This window comes from Falco peregrinus, chromosome 3, assembly GCF_023634155.1.
Source record: "Falco peregrinus isolate bFalPer1 chromosome 3, bFalPer1.pri, whole genome shotgun sequence".
NCBI lineage: Eukaryota > Metazoa > Chordata > Aves > Falconiformes > Falconidae > Falco > Falco peregrinus.
The window spans coordinates 114435617-114451897 of record NC_073723.1 but is presented as its reverse complement, the minus strand read 5'-3'; positions in this window follow the sequence as shown (position 1 = coordinate 114451897).

Here is a 16281-nt window from a genome sequence, read left to right as displayed (position 1 = left end):
CGGGGGATGACTGAAAACTTGGCCACAAGGGCAAGGAAATGACCATTAGGGCTAATTCCAGCTCGTTTGGCTTCCCCAAGGCTTAAACTGGGGAGAGGGGTATGGTTAGTGTATCAGCATGTTGATGCTTGATGGGGTCCTGGCTTCTGCAAGACAAAGCTGGTGAAATGCTCTATCCTGTGACCTGCAGAGCTGCTGCTGTCAGGGTCAAGCTCACTGTGAATGTCTCTGCCTGAAACAGGTCTGAGTGAGACACACGACCACATGGAAGCAACGGGGTGGAGGCTGGTGGGGGGAGACCTGCAATGAGGGCAGGAACAGGACGACTGCATTCCCACAGAAGCCCACCACCCCTGCTTTATCCCTCCTTGAAATCCCATCTGGTCGGGACTAGGGAGGCCCCAAAAAAGAGTAGAAAGATGGAAAAGTCTCCTTTGCCCTGTGGTCTCCCTATACAGGGACCTGTCCTTAGCAGGGAGGAAAAGGCACCATGTGTGGGGGCGAACCCAAAGGGTGGCATAGTCTGTGCTAACCAGGCGCTGCAGATAGTTATGACACCCTCTCCACCCCAGAATAAAAAGGGTGTAGGAGTCTAGGGTTGGTATACGCTGCAGTTCACCTCTGCCTTCTCGGCTGAATGTCTTCTGCATGGATCTACCCATGTGGGGCTGACTGAGACACAGCTATGGCTGGAACAGTTGGGGTAAAGCGAGGCAACAAGCACAGGACTTCAGGTGAGTGGCATAAATCTAATCCTGTATGATGAGTTTGATTGCATTTAGACTTTTTGAGGTGGTAATGTGAAATATCTCATGCCCGATCACCCAGCTCGGAGGTCTCTCCAGCTTCCCCTGGGCATTAGGGTGCCTAGGAATGGGTGTTGCAGTGCTTGGCACCACCCCACCCCCCCCACCCCCCCCACCCCCCACCCCCGATGCTCCTTCAGGTGCAGTACCACCGTGCTAATGTTTGGGGTTAATGCTCATGCTGCCTTCCCAGGTCGTTTCACAGTTAAGTGCACCCTGGCTTTTGGTGGTGGATGTCTAAAATTCCAGTGACATCCTTTTCCATTTTACAAATCCATCAGGCTGCAGACACAGTCGGGTACAATGCGTTCAGACATCCAGTGCAAGGAAAACTAATAATAATACCAATGATTTTTATTGGCTTCACACACCATAGCTTGTACTTCTCCTCCCCAGGGCCAGATGAAAGTTTTGTGGTGTTGTTTAAGAAAAAGCCCACTTTGGCACCATAGCTGGCAGAAATATTGAGAGCTTCATTTCTTCCCCTTCCCCCTTACTTCTTCCTCTTGTAATCTTTGATAAAGAAAAAAGTGTTCTCCAAAAAAGGTATGCTAATTAACAATTAATTCTTTTATCTTATAGTGCCAAGACTGTAAGACCTGAAGAAGATGTAGAATAAAATTAGTGGTAATTAGCTTTTTAGAGCATTAAATATACAGTGACATGAACGATGGAGAATTAACATTGTGCATTTATTTTTAACAATATTTATACAGGCAGTTTTTGAACAAGGCCCTGTGGCATTAGCTTTTACTAATACAGGCAAAACAGCAATGGGAAATAATTACATTTAGTCTGCATTAAGACAGCACTATGCAAATCAAAGGAATAATGAAGAGAAGCCTGTTAATAGGGTTTTTGGAGACTCTATACTTGAATATAATATTTGGGTTTTGTATTCCTCCGAAGTATTCAGAAATTACCACCCTCCATCATTTCAAGCCACAGGCACGTGGCTTTGTATAAACATCTCTGGTATGGATCAGAGCTGCCAGCCACGGTGCAGGTTTCCAAAGTGGTGGGTTGGGCTCACTGTTTGGTGGTTTGGGCTGTTTGCTTTGGAGGGGACCCCTGTGCAGGAGCCAGCGAGCAGACAAGGATGAATGGCTGCATCTCCCCCTGGTCCCTCCACAACACAGCCACAGCCCGGCAGCGCGGGGCATAACCCAGCGCTTCTCTCTCCGGTCTCTGTGGAACACCTGGGCACCGTCGTGTACTTCAGCACCGACAAAAACATTTTTCTGGCTGAATGTATTTATTCTTCACTATTGCTGTTTCGGTCTTTTGGGGCACCTCTGGGAGCTGGTCTTCATGTTAACACGCTCGGCGTGTGCTAACTGCCATACAAACCACTTCATCAGTGAGCCTTCTGCATGCACATGCCTCACCCTCCAGAGTCGGGGACACAGATGAAACCTCCCTCATCCAGACATTGGCAACATTTGGACAGAAAGGGACAGAGAAAACAAAAATTTGGCTCCTGATCAGCTGAAACGCCCATGGATCATCCATCTTCTGTTATTGCTCCAGCAGATGCAGGAGAAGGAAATGGGAAGATCTGTAAAACCTTGTTTGTGTTACACAGTTTTACTGCTAATAGGGTGTGCTAATTAAGAAAGAAGCCTCAGCAGATGAGTCCTTGAAAAAGTTTTTAATTAACGCTCTCTCCAAAGGCAGAGTCAGAGGGAAGAGAGGGGAGCAGGGTGAAGGGTCGTCCTCTGGCTCCCCCAGCCCAGCATCCACAGCAGGAGCCCAGAGCCCTGCCGCCCACCTTGCACACTGGCTCCAGCCTGCCTTCAAAAGCATCGGTGTTAATTAAAAGAGAAAAGGCATCAGTGACAGTTTTCAATCAGGTGTTTAATGAATAGCTGACAGGTCACTTAATGCAATCAGTCCATTGTCATTTCAATGAAGTGACAGCAGGATGTATATTAATATCGTGACCTCTGTTTCAGAAATCCATGGGGGGATGCTGAAACCTCCTGTCAAGGTTTTGCAGGGCTCGGCTACTGCCCTCTGCTCTGTGTCAGGTGTAAATCACAGTGTCTGAGGCATGCCAGGTCTGCAGCCTGTGGGTGACCCACACCAGGGCAGGGACACCCCTGAGGGACTGTGGCCATGGGTGACCCACGTTTGAGTGGAGGAAAACCAGTAACAAGTAAAGAGCAGCATCAGCCCTCACTGCCTGCAGCCTTCAGTGGGGTGGGTGGGGAGAGGAGGAAAGTGTTCAGTTGTAGCTGAGCCATAGGGAATGGGAGGTAATGTGTTTTCCTAAGTGTTTTTTAATTGTCTTGTCATGTTTTTTTGTTTGTTTTTTTTTTTTTCTCAATACCTGAATGAGGCATCAGAAGTTGGTGTTAATTGGCAAGAAATTAAATTAAGCAAAAACTCCCCAAGTTGAGACTGTTTTGCCTGCAGCACGCTGCCACGGAGCATGCGCTGGGCTGCTGCTCTGTCATCCACCCTACACAGCTGGTTCTTACCACTCTATTAACGTGTTTGCTCCTTAGGTATCATTCCTTCTGGCAAACAGGAAAACCAAGAATTTAAAATAAACAGAACTTCCTTGGGATGGAAAAACAGGAAAAAAGAACTCAGGCATTTATATGTTAACAGCCCTCACCGAGACATTTTTCCCGTCTCATTTTCTTGGAAGGGGAATTTTATTCCCTGATGGACAGCCTGGAAGATGATGATACTCCCCTTGCAAAATGATTGCAAGGCGGGCAATGACAGTTCAAACCCTTGCCTTGCTCTGCCAGTCTCTTGACAACACTAATGGGACCGCCAAGAGGGCACAAGAGTGTTATTTTCTCTCCACAGTCCATTCAGAGCCTGCCTTCCCGCAGAGACAGCCCCGGAGTCCTAGTTAGGCTCTAGTGGTTGTGATGACTATGGTGTGGCTGCATGTCCTTTATCTTCAGACCCACCTGTCTCACTCCCATCTGGATTATTTGGTGGTAATTATCATCCTGTGACCTGTTAGGCTCTTGGGAGATTAAAAGACCCATTCCTTCCAACAAGATAGAGGTCACAAAACCCTCAAATCTTGTTCGCTATGGGACCATTCAGGGAAACTGAGCTGTAGGTGAGGCTTAGAGGTATCACAAATAGAAATCAGACGGCAAAAACGGGCAGGCGGAGAAGCCTTTGCAGTGCCCTTTTCTCGGAAGAAATGCTGAGAGAATCACGGGGTGCCACATTCGGGTCCTTGAACTGAATCAACTCTGTATTTTTTTAACAGCCACAACCTGAGGAGGAGAAATGAAAATGGTGTGTCCAGTGCTGATCTTGAACAGCCACATTCAGCAATATCGGATACAAGCTGCTGTGGAGAGGAGACTGAAAACCACTGTGCTCCCACCTGCAGGTAAGTCAGACTGAAACACTCGTCCAGAGAGGAAAATGTTCCTTGAACCCACTTTCCCTGATCCCTTTCTGCAATTTTTTTAAATTTTCTTGCTGTGTTTTTATGATGTAGTCTTTCTTTCTTCCTGCATATTTAAGTTTGCTTCCTATCTCCCACCTGCAGCTGAGTGGTTGCACTTCTGCCAAGATCGCACATAAAACAAAATTAGGAAAGGAGAGATCAGCTAATAAGCAGTTGCTATTTATTATGGGAAATTACAGCTTTCATGTCTTCACAGAGCAAACACCTGTCAGCTCCAAACCAGAGACCTGTTACGTCTAAATACCTTGCTTAAGTGGGTGGATAGGCTTAAATGCACTCTTAATCATTCCTTATTTTAGCAGAAATTGCTGCTGCTGTCCTTGGTGTCAGGGGACAGACACAAGCAGTACGGGGCTGTACAGGGACAGGACGGGGCCCCCTCCATTCCGTGTGATCTGCAGCACCTGGTCATGGCACCTCACCTGGCACCACCGAGAAGTGGCTTCTCTAAAGCATCACAGCATGATCACCAGTGAACGGCAAACACCGTGGGGTCCATCCTCATCCAGGCCAGCAAAATTTTCATTGCAGAGATGGAAGATGGCCACTTAATTAGAGTGGATAAGCGCCGGACGATGCACTGCCTGGCTAAGGCTGAACATGTGTGCTGCTAGTAACAGCTCTGGCAGAGGCATTCCTGTCACCAGGCCTCGGTTTGTGTTACAAAGGATGCCCCTTTTTACAGGCATGGGAAATGGAGGCAAGAGGCACGTGAAGCAACCTGAGAACAGTGGATTTTCCCTAATTATTAAAAATTAGCGATAAGCCCAGGCCCCAGAGTCCCACTTCTATGTTCAAGTACTCAAAGGGCTTTGCCATCCCGGCTGCTTTCATTTATCACCAGCATATTGCATTCCTGCAAGAGAGTCCTATTTCAGAAGAACCACCCACCCAAAGACCATCACCTCTACTGGAGCCTCCCAGGCCCATTGTCCATCCCAGTTATACTCTGGCAGGCCAACGTGGTGCTTCCCACAGATGTGTTCAAAACAAACAGGCAGGAGGGCTGGCATGGCTGGGTCCCCCATGAGTACTTGAGGTCTAAGGTTTGTTTAAGACACTTGTGCTTTCTGTCCTGTGCCACTGCATCTGAGGAGGTCCAATTTGTATGGTCAAGCTTGCCTTACTTGCAGTATTCCACCCTCCATCCCACTCTATATCCAGCTGCTCTGTAAGAGAGGGATGGAAGTTGTCACCTTGTGAGGGCCTTGCTTCTGCCCTTTTGTAACTAAAGACCTTTTGAATGTCAGAGCTTTTGAACATCTCTTGTAAAAATTTTATAAGCAGAACCGTGTTGTTGTCCCATTCTACAAAGAGGAAGACACCCATGGAGAGCTGAGGAAAATCACTGGTTTGGGTGCTTTGATGTCACATCTAGCACAAAACCTCATTGCTATTCCACCCCAGCTCAGGGAGTTTTGCCAGACTGCTTTTCTGGGCTTCTTGGAGTGCCTGTTTTGTAGAAGATATGTGATGGAACTCACTGGTGAGGAGTGGGTATCAGTGATGTAGGTACTCGCCAGGGAACAACAGGAGATGGAATACTAATTAGGTGACTCCAAAGTTCCTATAACCTAGATCAGCAAAGGAGCAAAATCCCATGAGCTCCAAAGCACTCAGCTCAAATCTCTGGAGGGCTGAACACTGAAGCTGTGATTTCTCCCCAGCTATCGAGCATCACCCCCACTGCAGAGACGGCTGCAGGACGTGGATCCAAGCACAGCATGTGGTAATTCACTGCCAGCAAGGCTTCCCATTGTGGACAGCCGCACCACATGCCTGACTTCCCACAAAATGCAAGGATACATGATCGTGGCTTTGGGCCAGTGTCTCCTGTTCACACACTGGAGCAGAAATAAACAAAACATTGTCAAAAACAAAGGCCCAAGTGATGTTGGGAAACATCAATTGCCTTTTACATAATGTAAACCAGCCTGGCATCCCCAGGGTGCTTGCCTGTATGTTTTGGAGTTTGCACAGTATTTGAGAGAGAGCCGACAGTGTGCTGGGAGGTGTAACTGTTGCTATGGCTCCCTGATTACCTTCCGAGAGGTTACCATAGAGAAAAGCCCAGAGCTGTCTTTAGGAACAATAAACCTTCAACTTCGTTTACATGGACTTTTCAGTTTTTAAATAAAACTTTACATGAGTCAGAAATTGAGCCTACAGCCCACCGCAGAGCAGGGAGGATTTTACTGCTGCAGAAACTAAAGAAATATTTCAATATTTGTTTCTCTATTTCATATTGCACTGAAACAATATTTTGAGAGGCGGGGTGGGTTGCTTGGTTGGCTAGCGAGTGAGTTATTTGATTTAGGGTTTGGGGCACTTTTTTTTTCCCATTGAGAGACCAGAAACATTGCGAATCATGTCTGGGAAGAGACAGTAAAGTCTGGATGTTCAGCAGAGATGGTCTTTGCTGCAAGGCTCAGTTACAGAAATGGGAAAGCTCTACCAGAAGTGCATCAGCAAAGTCACGCCACCAGAGGAGGTGACAAGTTGGCAGCGGGTGCATTTTCCTGGACCACAGGAGATGCAGGTTCCAGTGCAGACACTGGAGAGATGCCAGGGAGCCCTTTGCTTTTTGACCTCAGTCATAGTTAGCCAAAAAGAAAACAGCCTGGTGTTTGATGATGGGGCAGTCAGGCCCTGTTTGCTGTTTCTGGCCAAAACAAAAGGGGTATTGTAGGTCTAGGAAATTTTTGCTTACAGAAAAGATGTTTTCCCTCAAAAAAATCAGGTTTGAACAAACCTGCCTTTCCAACCTGCTTGGCAGAACCACGGCTTTGTCCAACACTACGCACTGCTTTAGAGCTTCCCAGGAGGGGATGTACAGACCCCAGGCAACATCAAACCTGCTTGTAGTCATGACACTGCAGAGTGGCTCTTTTGGTGGAAATAACTGACATTTTGTACCGCACTAAAAATCCTTTTGTATTGCAGAAGGGGCATATACAGTTGCAGCACTGAGAAGAGAGCACCAGCTCCCATCAGCAGGCTCTTGGTGAGGGTGGCTTCATTGTGCAGGTCATTAGGTAGGAAGGTTGTTGAAGATGCTGCTCGGGACCAGATGGCCACGGTGTTTTACAAAAGGCACCTTGGGATGGCTAAGCACCTCATCACCACAGTCAGAAGCTGACTCCCCATGTCACTGTACCCTTCCATAGGTTGACAATCTCAGGTGCTGAGACTCACCTTGCCAAAACCTGGCTGTCTGCAGGGTTGCCCCCAGGATAAGCCAGTCCTGCAGTCTCCCTTCACACCTCACCCACCTCAAGGGAGGGTGGCATGGGTGACCTCCCAAAAGTATTGAGGTTACACGGCAAGGGGGCGTTCTCCAGTTTCATGAAGATACTTGCAGTGTCGGCCACACCAATGCGGATCTGTTCGGTAGAGTCAGTGCTGCCTGGGCTGTGTTTTATCTTGTCTTGAAATAGATATCTACACTGGTTAGAAGAATTGCTCCTCGCAGTACCTGTCTCTCTTCACTGACTTTGAAAGGAGTCTATAGGGTCTAATTCAGCTGTAGCAGCATACTTCACTGATTTCTATCTGAGACGAATCCTATCCTGAAGTGCTACCTTTAATTTTTTTAGTATCTAAAATGACTGTGCATCTTAGTGATGAGGCAAACATGGAAAAAAACACCTTTTGACCTCTTAATTGACCTCAGCGGTACCACTGACTGGAAACTTTTGAGGGATGCAGATAAGTTTCAGCATTTTGAGAAAAGCCAGATGAGGGTGGCCACGAGTTAGTAACGGGTTAAGAATTAAGAACTGATTCCCACAGAGTATCACCTCCCATAGCTTGGTACAAAAAGGAATTCAGAAGAACTCTCCTTGCTGTTGCAATGATATCCATAACTTCCCACAACGCTGTCAAAAAGACGGAGAATGCCATACTAAATTTTTGGCATCAATAATATAATAGTTTATTAATTCTACAGCAGAAGAACTTAATTGGCTGTGGATAAATTATGAACATAGCAGGAGGCAGGGGAGGTCTGCATTCCTCTCACTCACAATAAATGAAATTGAGTATTATTAATACATAGCAAGATTAAAGCAATTTCCGTCTGATTCATGGCTCTTGCTTTCTCTAACGACAAGTGAGGTGGACAGAATTGTCTGTTTCTGCTTTCAAGTCTCAAGTATTTCCACCAGATTTGCACTTGCTTTCTGTCCTAATGAAGAGAGGGTAAACTGTTTCTGCCACCACCTAAACCCAGCCATAGGTAGTCAGAGCAGCAGGGACTGCACCCAGCAATTGTGACATTGTTTTGTGAAAACTTGCTATAACATTTTGTCTTGGGTGATCCATTTTCATCAGCAGATAAATAAGAAGTTAAAATTTCTCATGTTAGCTTTTTATATAATCTAAATTAAAAAATATTTTTTTTTTAAAAGGAGAAAAGCTATTGCAACCAATCAAGCTGACTTAATGACTGCTAGTGAATAAAAGAGTACTGGTGCTGTTTTACACTGTGTACTGGCATTGAAATGCTAAATAACCTGCAGACAAGTGACACTTCTAAGATGCCCTACCAAGAGAGGTCATTAGTCCTTTCCAGAAATAAAAGGAACAATTCCACTTTGCAAACAAGCTGGAAAAGTTGGAAAGCAGAAGAGGAAGGAGATCACAAGGGAAGTCAACAAACATCCACGGAGTCCCCTCTGCTGAAAGGAATGCATCAGATGGGGCAAAGATTACAGCAGAAGAGAAAGGTTGTTTCTTCAACACTGGAAACATGACAGGCTGTTCAGGCTTCCCAGAATAACCAGTGACTTCTAGAGCAGTGGAGGTAGAGAGGGACCACCTGCAGATGGAAGCAGATATGAGGCTATCAGGGACTGCTGGTGATTCAGCTAGGTCAATGGTCCTTTTAACCTGGGTTTGATACTAATGCATTCATGTTGCTCATTGTTTGAAAGATATTATGGACATACTGCCATGAATTAGGTGGCCCTGGCTTAGAGAATGTGGCAATGTCTCCCTCTAGTAGCTGCCCCGGCAATGAAAATTGCCTCTGACCTGCTGGTTTTGATTAAGTGAATTTTCTGTTTCCCCACAAATAGAGAACACTGGCTTTCACCCTGAGGATATTTGCTTTGATTCATACTGTCTGTACATCTTCTGTATGGCTCACTGAACCAATGTGTCTCTGACTGCAGTGCATAATAATGCATAGCAGTAGTCCTGGCCACTGAAGGAAAAATGTACATTGTGCGAGAGCAACAAGGATGCAGCTCCATTTGTCCTGAGCTTACTGTTATCATTTACATAAGTAAACACGAGAACAAGGGAAATGTGAGTCATTCCACTGATTCAGAAGCATTTTACACTCTGCCTGCTGGAATGGAAGTGCCCCGAAAGAGCATCAGACAACAGCAGCTCTACCAAGCAGCCCACCAGCTATACAAATGTGTATGTCAGGTTGTCTCTCCATGTACTTTTTGTAATACTTCACCCCCAATTTCCTTTTCATAGCTCTGCAATGACTGGGTGCTCAAAAGCTAGTAATTTTTTCCACTCAATGATACCAATTGTTCTAATAGAAGCTATTACCTCTCCCCGCAAACCTTGTCTCCATGGAATCCTCAGACCATCATGGTCAAAGCACCACTACCATTTTCCCCTCTTGCACATCCATCTCATTAGCACTCCTCCATCACTCAGGTGCCTCACCACATTGTCCTCCAGGAGACTTCCAACAGCCCTTATCTGCCGCCCCAGCTGCCCCCACTCTCTGTGGGCTCATACCGTGTAGCATTCCCTGTCACATTTCTCTCCTCAATAGCCTGTGAACAGACCCAGACCTTTTTCACAATCCTGCATGCAAGAGTCCACTCCTATACCTGCAGCCTCTAACTTCCCCTCTATACCCCCCCCCCCTTCCCTCCTGGATTTCACAAGGTCCCTTGGTGGCCTGTCCAGTGCCCAGAGGTGAGCAGGCTGCAGTCTCTACACCAAGGACACCCAAGTGCGGCAACATTCCTTTGGTTTCGCAATTCTCTTTAATCTCATCCCTACAAAGAATGTGCTTTTAGACATGAGATCCAAGGTCCAACTACTGATACAAACAGAGGGGTTGCTGCAATCAAATGCCAAGACTTCTGCCCACGCTGACCGTGTGAGTTTGTTTTATTCTCTTCTAAACCCGGGGACTGGATCACTATGTTTCTCTGCAGAACTGTAAATTGAAACTGAAGAGTAGACTGAAAAGGAGCTGCTCATATCCTATAACCACTGACCTTCCTGAAGAACTTTAATGCCTGAAACATCCTAAAATTTGTTTTGAATCAATTCAGTATCACCTCAGCACAAGGCAATCTCTATATCTGAAAAAGGCCGCAAGGAGGAACAAGACTGGCAGTGTTGCAGGCAGGATTTTGATTACAAGACTGTAGATACTACTTCCTAATGGGATTGATTAAAAGCTTCACATTTATTATCCTTTACATGGGGTCACTTTATCTAGGGGTATGCCTTTTTATTTTTCCTCGCAGGTGCAGGTTCATCACTTCTGCTGATGCTAATGGAAATCACATATTCTTGCTGGCAAGAAGGCCACAGAAAGTGACACAAATCCTTTTACCCTCACATCAAGTTGGAAGTGGCTTTGTCCAGAACAACAGAGCACCTGTATCAGAAAGTGCCTCAGTCTGAAGAGTGTCTTGCAGTACGGTGGAGAGAATCCTGTGCTGAAGAGGCCGGTGGTGATTTCGGGTGAACCGCCCTTTGCACTGCAGGCTTTTGACCTGTAAAACTCGACAACCCCCCTTTTTCCTGACCCTCTTTTCCTCTTAGTCATTTGTGCTCGGCACAGCAGGAGTCGGCTCTTGCCAAGTGATGGGAATTGCACCTAATGCAGATCTGGGTCTTTCCAGCATCTCCACCTGTTAAGAGTACACAAGACCTGCTCCCTTTGGTGTTTTACAGCATGACTTGTGCTCAGGTACAATTTCTCAGGCCTGACACCACTATTGCACAGTGCCCCGACTGGAAGCTCTGTCAGTGTCAGTCCTGCTGATGCTCAGATTAACTTCCCAGGACACAGCCAGCAACGGGGCTCTCCATTGGCCTGTACCGAGTGGCTGCAAAATGCCATGATGGACCCGAACCCTCAGTTTGCTTTCCAGGAGTTGGTGGGCCCCCAGGGGGGAGCACTGAAGAGAAAGCAAGACGTTGCAGTAGCAGTGCAGTGCACTCTTGCTGCTTCTCCCATCTCTGGACCACAGATGCTCCTGGTGCCAGCCAGCCATGGGTGTTCTGCTCCTCCTGCAACTCCACAGCGGAGGTATTCCCATCCTGATACTTGGATCGTCTCACAGCTGCTTCATTTCTAAGGGTAAAAATTATGTCCCTGGCAGGCCGGGGAGAAGCTGATACTTTGCAGCTGAGCCCACTGGCTTGTCAAAGAAAACTCAAAAAAAAAAAAAAAAAAAAAAGGAGGAAAAAATAAAAAAGGGTTGGAATCATGAGGCATGCCAGCCTGGGAGCAAGCAGCAGCTGGTGCTGGTCAGCACTGACACCAGTGAAGTGAGCTGACAGCCTGAGGTCAGGAGGGGTGTTGCAGGTGGACACTGCCCTGTGTCCCAGACGTCACTTATCCTGGTCACTGGGGAGCCAGCACCATCTGCAGACTCAGGTGACAACTGTCAGAGCAGCCCACGGCAGCGAAAGGGCTGTGCTGGAAGCCTGAGCTGCAAGCTGAAGCAAACTCACCTCCACTTTGGCGCTGACAAGATGCTGGGTTGTGGTTGTCAGCAGAGGCTCTGCGGTAAAACAGCCCAGGAGGCCGGGCACCTTCTCCTGCCCTTAGCCTGTGCCCAGGGCTCAGGGGCCAGTGGCGCGGGAAAGCAAAGCTGTGGCTGGACTCCAGCCCAGAGCCCTCTTGGTAACACTGGCCACGACAAGAATTTGAAAATTTGAAACTGCTTCTTACTGGTCCTGGCTGAGCAATGATACTCTGTGAGGAATGAATAGCTGTATTGGTTGTCTAAATTCCTGGGAATGATGGATCCCTGATGTCAGCCATCAGTTAGCAAGAGGAGCATCACTGGAAGCCCAGCTGAGACCCAGCTTCTATAATTTTCCCCTGCAAAGACAACCTCATTTTACCCATTTCACTTGCAGTTAAACTGAAGCTGGTTTTCCCCCTCTGCCAGGGAACATTAGGAGTTCTTTGATTCCTGACCTTGTCCATGCCAAGATGATTTGCTCTTCCCTTGTACTTCTTGACAGCTTCCTCTTTTCGAGTCTGCTTCTGCCCTAGGCTGTGTTCTCCCCTCGGGCATCTTGGCACTTGGCGCTGCGAGGTGATGGGTTAGGCATCGCTGATGATTAAACAGATCAGTATGAATGCTTCTCTTTCCTCCTCCTTAGCCTAGATACCCTGGTAGCTATCACTCTCTCAAGCCAGGCATCCTCCACTCGCAGTCAGGCCTGAACTCTGCGTGATGGATCGCCCCTCCAGGCAGCCCGACAAAGCCCTCCATTAGCTGCCAGAGCCCTGGCAGTGGCATCACTGTTAAATTGAGTATGTAGTACCTGAGGCTACTCTACCAATAGACTTCACAAGCAGCTCGGCGGGCATGCTCTCCCGCTCTCCTGCTTAGACAATGCTCTCCAGAATGGATGATGGCAGGCAGTACAGATGGGAGGGGGGATTTGATTAATAAAAGAAGCAATTCTTACTCCCCCGCTCCGCTCTCATTACTGGCATTTGAAAGCTAGGATTCACATTTCTTCTGAGCTCTGGTGTTGTGTACAGATGTGAAGCTGTGTCTCTCGGGAGTGCTTCCACCAGCAGAATTCAGATGGGAGGAAATGGGCTGGTGACACCCAGCAGACAATAATCTATTGGAAAGTATCCTCTGCAGATGTGCTTCCTCTTCATCAGCACTTACTATTGTTATCAATAAGATTCCTTCCCTTCTGCCCCACCCAAAGCTAAAAAGGGGCTGATATTTTATCTTCCTCCCTGCCCTCACCCCCCACACCCCCGAAGGATGAAACAAATGAGTGAAAGAAAAGAAAGAAAAAGTGTCCATTCTGGGTGGGAATGACTCCCATGTGAAGGAGATGAACGAGACTTCTGGGTCACACTAGTTCCACTGAAGCCTAGATGCTGACTTTGCTAGGCAACATCTGTAGAGCTGTTTGGTTCTTAGGTTTTAACCATGACATGCCCTTGCTGGCTTCCACCCCCTGAATAAAAGTGGAGCAGAAACTTCTCCTGGGTAGGCTTCAGCGCTCCCCTGAAGGTTCCAGTAGCCTTGTGGGCTGTTCCTTTTCAGCAAGGCAAGGCTATGGCAGGTCTGTCATCTTTCTGCCTCGTGGCTCTCACCACAAGCTGTGTTTTACCAGTCAGGCTGTGAGTGCTTTGTACACAGCATCTATCCCTGGCCTGCTGGAGGGCAGCACCCAGTTCATCGGCACCTGAACTCAACTGGGTCCTGAGTGGCTGACCCACCAATACAGGTGCTCAGCCTGCTGAAGATAACCTTGCACTCAGAGCTGGGACCTGGGGTCTGCTGAGTTCTACTCATCAGTGATGGCGTTGAGCCTCGTGACTGCTTATGCCCCTCAGTCTTCTAGATGTGAGAAAGGGATGCTGCAGTGATGTGGCGTGTAAAATATCTTGGGAGAGCAGAGCAGTGCAAAAGGAGAGCCGGTGCCAGTGGAGATGGTGCTGTCTGAGGCTGCAGTGTAATGGACTGAAACTGTGAAGGTATGTGGAGAACTGAAGATAGCACTTCAGAGGTCCTGCAGCATGAGACCTTAATTTAGTAGAAATTCACAGTGCTAATCTCTCTAAACAGCTATCCTTTAGAGTGTGTGAGAAACCTTGACTCTGACCTAGCTGTGAGCAGGCAGATTGCCAGGAGGTGTAAAAGGCAGAGGTCTGCTGACCATGGAGCAGCTTGGGCCATCACAGAGCTCCTCGGGAAACCAACACCTTTCCCACAGGAAATGAGGCAGGAAAACCTTTGGTTAGAGTGTTTCAAGTGAGGGGGGTTGTTTTCTTATACTCTATTTCCTTTTTTTTTTTTTTTTTTAATAAGAGGAACATGAATCTTGGGGGAGAACCCAAAACAAAACAAAAAAGTTGGCAGTGTTTCAACATATTGAAATGATCCTATTTGTTTCTTTCCAACCTAATCTGTGAATATTTTTTTAAGCAAAAACCATTTTTCTGTGCTAATGTGTTGGGGTGTGGCCTTCTTCCCCACTGTCTTGCATTTACTATATTTTTGTCTGTAAAAAACTCTATTTTTCCAGTTCCAAAATCCCAAACAAAACATGTTACGTTAATTTGAATCCAGAGTTGTTTTCTGATGGCTCTTTTTGGAAGGGTTGTTTTTCATTTGTAGTAGACCTCAAATATTTTCAGGAACAAACAATGGCAAAAAATCATTTTTAATAGTGAGATCTTATATCTAAATACTTCATTGAAGAAAAGGTCCAATGTGTTTTTATTGCACTGCATCTGATTTAATGTATTAAACCTTCTGAGCACTATCTTTCATTTAAATGGCCCTTTTTCTCTATTTGATTCAGGGAGGGTTACTGGAAAAAAATCCGATTCATTTTTGAGGGAACAAATGCAGGCAAAGGTTTCTTTCTTGAGCAGAATGAAAATGAGAATTTGAGTGCTCTCTCCCACCCTGGGAGCTCTGGAAAAGTTTCTAAAAAACCAAACCAAAACAAAAAAGGAGCTAACCTGAAACAGTTGTTTCTGTCTGAAATGGTTTGGTTTGTTCTGTTTCCCCCCTTGAAACAATACCAGGACTAATGGGGCAGTCCTCACATTTATAATGTATATATGCACTGTCTCTGACTTTTGGGAGCTCCAGGAATATGGGAAGGCCATGGGATGCCCCATGAAGAGAGCCAAGGGGTCCTGGAGGAGGGGGAAGGGACAGGCTTGCTCCAGCTCAGAGAGGCTGGAGGCCCTGGGCATGCTGGCCCCATCGCATCCCTTTGGGTACCGCATTCCCTTGGGTACCGCACTCCTCGCTGGGGAGAGCCTGGGCTCCAGACAGGGCCCCACAGGCTTGGGGTCTGCAGCCCGAGCCTTTCACCAGTGCTTGTCCCACAGGGTGCAGCTCTCCGTTTGGGCACTGGGCTATTCCCCATGTCACACATGCTACCAGACATCAACCATGTACCTGGGACTCCGCTTCAAGAGGCAAGAGCATGCCAGACAGGAAAGCTGGGTTTTCTTTTTCAGTCTGTCTTCATCCTCCTCTAAACTGCTTCCCTCCTCTCCTCATCCACCCCAGCCTAAGGCACTTGGGCAGGTGTTTCTAGCCAAGACCAAGCAGATGATCCCTGGCAAGCTGAGCTCCAGCCTCACCAACATGTAATCCCTCTGTCCGAGCCAGACACAGCCGGATGACCTGGGGATGAGTGAGTCTGCATGAATCCCATGGTGCCAAGGGGCTCTCTCCTTGCTATTGATATTTTCCTACTTCTCGTGCTGCTCTGGACGAAACAAAACAACAACAACAAAATCACCCAAGCTGCTTGATTTTGCAATCTCCATAGATGTTGGAGGCAAAGACGGCCACAGAATAAAGATATCCTGTTCAGAGGAAATAAATAAGATGTTGATTGGCAAGCTAAATCCTCCACAGTGTCACTGCCCGTATGACTGGAATCCCAAATGAACCAAACTGCAACATGTTTTATGCTGTTTCTGCACTCCAAATGCATTTTTCAATCTATTTCCTTAAGCCTGCAGGACCGCTGTCTCAAATTCCACTTCCCATTTCTCCACTTGGACAGAGACACTAAATAGAAGCTCTCCTTAGTGATAGCACCTTTCATTTCATTTCTTAGATTTCTAAGCACATAGGAAGGGTTAGCATGTGTTAAAAGCCATTGTCATGAGATAATGGCCTGCTATTAGAGCATCTTTTTTTTTTTTTTTCCCCTTCTGATGGCTGTGGGCCATTTTAGTGTGATGTGAGAAATGATGTCTTGCAGCTCCTGGACATATTATGGGATCAGCCT